Here is a 3425-nt window from a genome sequence, read left to right on the forward strand (position 1 = left end):
GGGGAGGGGAGGGGAGGGGAGGGGAAGGAAAAGAAAGCTGGGCAGTGGCAGCGCACACCTTTAATCCCAGTACTCAAGAGACAGAGGCAGGCAGATCTCTGAGTTCAAGACCAGCCTGGTCTACAGAGTAAGCTCCAGGACAGCCAAGGCTACACAGAGAAACCCTGTCCAGAAAGAAGAAAAACAGAGGCCGAGTGTGGTGGCGAAAAACCCAGCACTTGAGCTGCAGATTTCTGTGAGATCAAGGCAACCTGTACACAATGAGTTCCTTGGTGAGACCACACCTTAAGAAAAATAAAGAAAGGAAAGAAGAGTTAGTTCCGTGCTCAGTGTGTAAGAGCACCGCTTGCTCTTCCAGAGGACCTGGGTTCCGTTCCCAGCACCCTCATGGAGACTCACAAGCCTCTGTAACTCAAGTCCCAAGGGATCTGATGCCCTTTTCTGGCCCTGCAGGTACCAGGCAGGCCAGCAGTGCATAGACATATGTGCAGGCAAAACACCCACGCACGCTTGATTACTTGACTAATAAATCAATTACAAGTGAGCCTCCCATCCCCAGCACCCCCCTGTGGTACACCTGTGCACATGCCATGATGGGTGTCTGCCCAGAGGGCCTCAGCCTCTGCAACTCTGGCATGAGATCCTTGGGAAAGTTCAAATTTCTTCAGGTTCATTGTCTCAGAGGTCTAATAGACAAACAGGAGGGTCAAAATTGTCTCTTTAGAATACTGGTTCTCAACCTCTGGGTCATGACCCCTTTGGGGTCAAACAACCCTTTCACATGGGGTCACATAGCAGATATCCTGCATATCAGATATTTACATTGCGATTCATAACAGTAGCAAAATTACAGCTATGAAGTTTTCTGTTATTTTATTTTATTGGTTTTTCACGACAAGGTTTCTCTGTGTAGCTTTGGAGCCTGTCCTGAAACTCGCTCTATAGACCAGGCTGGCCTCGAACTCACAGAGATCCGCCCGCCCCTGTCTCCTGAGTGCTGGGATTAAGGGCTTGTGCTGCCACCGCCCAGCAAGTTAGGAAGAAGCAATGAAATAATTTAATGGCTGGGGGTCACCACAACATGAGGAACTGTCTTTTTTTGCAATACTGTTTAGCCTATTAGCTTATTCATATTTCTAGCTAACTCCTTTTTAAATTGATTTTTATTGAGTTCTACATTTTTCTCTGCTCCCTTCCCTGCCTCTCCCCTCCTCTTCAAACCCTCTCCCAAGGTCCCCAAGGAACTGTCTTAAAGGGCCACAGCATTAGGAAGGTTGAGAACCACTTTAGAATATCCAGGATGTTTATGATAGCGGTTTAAATTTATTTCCTTTCCTTTTTTAAAAAAGGTTTGTTGGGTTTTTTTTATGTATTATGTATACAGCATTTTGCCTGTATGTCTGTCTGTACTCCCGAAGAGAACACCAGATCTCATTATAGATGGTGAGCCACCATGTGGGTGCTGGGAATTGAACTCAGGACCTCTGGAAGAGCAGCCAGTACTCTTAACCCCTGAGCTATCTCTCCAGCCCAAATTTATTTCAATGCATGTGTGTAAATGTTTGCGCTGTATGTGTATGCGTCTGTGACCACCCGTCTGCATGTGTGCAAGCCAGAAGACATCGGTGCCTAGCACTCTCTGCTTACTTTCCTTAAGACCTTTCACTGAGCCTAGAGGTGAGTGCACAGCCAGTCATCCCCAGTGATCCTCCTGTCTTCACCCTTCAACAGTGCTGCCCTGGGGAGGAGGTAATGAAAGAGGAGCTATTGTGACTAGCAGGAAGTTAACTGGTTAATGAACCCGGGATGGTGTCCCCAAACTGCCAAAATAGTCCTTTGAAACTGCTTTCTCTAAAAGACACTTTGGTCCTGAAGGTAACTCAATGCAGGTTGAAAGCCTGGCGCTGTCCCCCCCACTTCAGTTGTGTCTATGCCTACACTTTGGGTCAGCTGCTTTTGCTCCCTGTTAATCCCTCCTTGAGGAATGAACCTGTCTCACCCTCCTTCAAGACAAGAGGCAAAGAGGCTGTGTGGTAAGACTTGTTTGGTTGGGTTTGTTTGTTTGTTTTGCTTTTTGTTTCATTGTTTGTTGTTTTGTTTGTTTGGAGATAAGGCCTTGATCTGTAGCCCTGGCTAGCTTAAGACTGTGCTGTTCTTGAACTCACAAAGGTCTGCTCTGTCTCTGCCTCCCAAGTGCTGGGATTAAAGGCATATGTTGCCATGTCCAGCTGTGGAGAGCACAGCCTATGGAGGTCCACACAGGATTTGTCTTTTGAATGTGCTCGGTTTATTCACACAAACATTCCTTATATTATCATGCTACTATAAAAGATAAGCAGACCTCTCCCCAAATGAGGACCACTTGTTTGGGCAGAAATGCTGCAGGGCTCCACTGGGGAAATCTCCGGCGAGGCCGCGAGGGTGCTTCCTTTGGAAGCTTGCAGGTTCCACCCACCTCCGCCAAGTCCTTCCGCTGTAGCAAGCTGGAGGTTGGCACTGATGGAGGTTCAGGAGGTCCCTGGAGTGTAGGCCAATGGCTAGTGCTGTTAGGTGAGACAGTGTGTGGGCCTCAAGTTCAGTGGTCACTGGTGTCCCAAGTCCTCTTGCCAATGGGGATCAACGTAGAGGCTAGAGAAGCCGTGTCTCAGAGCATAGCAAGGGCTGTGCTTAGCTCTAGGTTCAGTGAAAGGTCTTAAGGAAATCAAGGAGAGAGGGCTTGACACCGGCATCTCAAGGAAAGCAATGCAGACCACCATGAATACTGTTATATTATAGACTGATGTGTGTCCTAATTTGCTTCTCTGTTCCTGTAATAAAACATTGACCAAGCCGGGCGGTGGTGGCGCACGCCTTTTTAATCCCAGCACGCAGGAGGCAGAGGCAGGCGGATGTCAGTGAGTTTGAAGCCAGCCTGGTCTACAAGCGAATTCCAGGACTGCCAGGACTGTTATACAGAGGAACCCTATCTCGAGGAAAAAAAAAAAAAAACTCATGGAGGGTGAAATGAAGACACAACCTCTGGCCTCCACACATCTGCAAACAGCACATTTCCTGAGGAGAGGGTGGGCCAAGGTCCCAGGCAAATCTTCCTATTCCAATTTTGGACTGGAGTGCTTCCTTGGAAAGGATGAGAATCTCCAGATAAAGGGAACTGAGAAGCAGGGGCCTCTCCTTCCGTAGGAAGGACTTGGAGAGCCAGGAACGGCCTTGTTTCTCTAACCCCCACTGCCAATTCCAGCAGAGCTGGGCAGAAACTCAACCATGTCTTGAACCTTAGGTCCTCCTTCTTCAGCCTCCTAAATGGGATCTCAGGCATGTGCCAGCACACCTGGCTTAGAATCCTTTTTTTGGCCGGGCGGTGGTGGCGCACGCCTTTAATCCCAGCACTTGGGAGGCAGAGGCAGGCGGATCTCTGTGAGTTCGAG

This window comes from Microtus ochrogaster, unplaced genomic scaffold (genome assembly GCF_000317375.1).
Source record: "Microtus ochrogaster isolate Prairie Vole_2 unplaced genomic scaffold, MicOch1.0 UNK44, whole genome shotgun sequence".
In the NCBI taxonomy this organism is placed as follows: Eukaryota; Metazoa; Chordata; class Mammalia; order Rodentia; family Cricetidae; genus Microtus; species Microtus ochrogaster.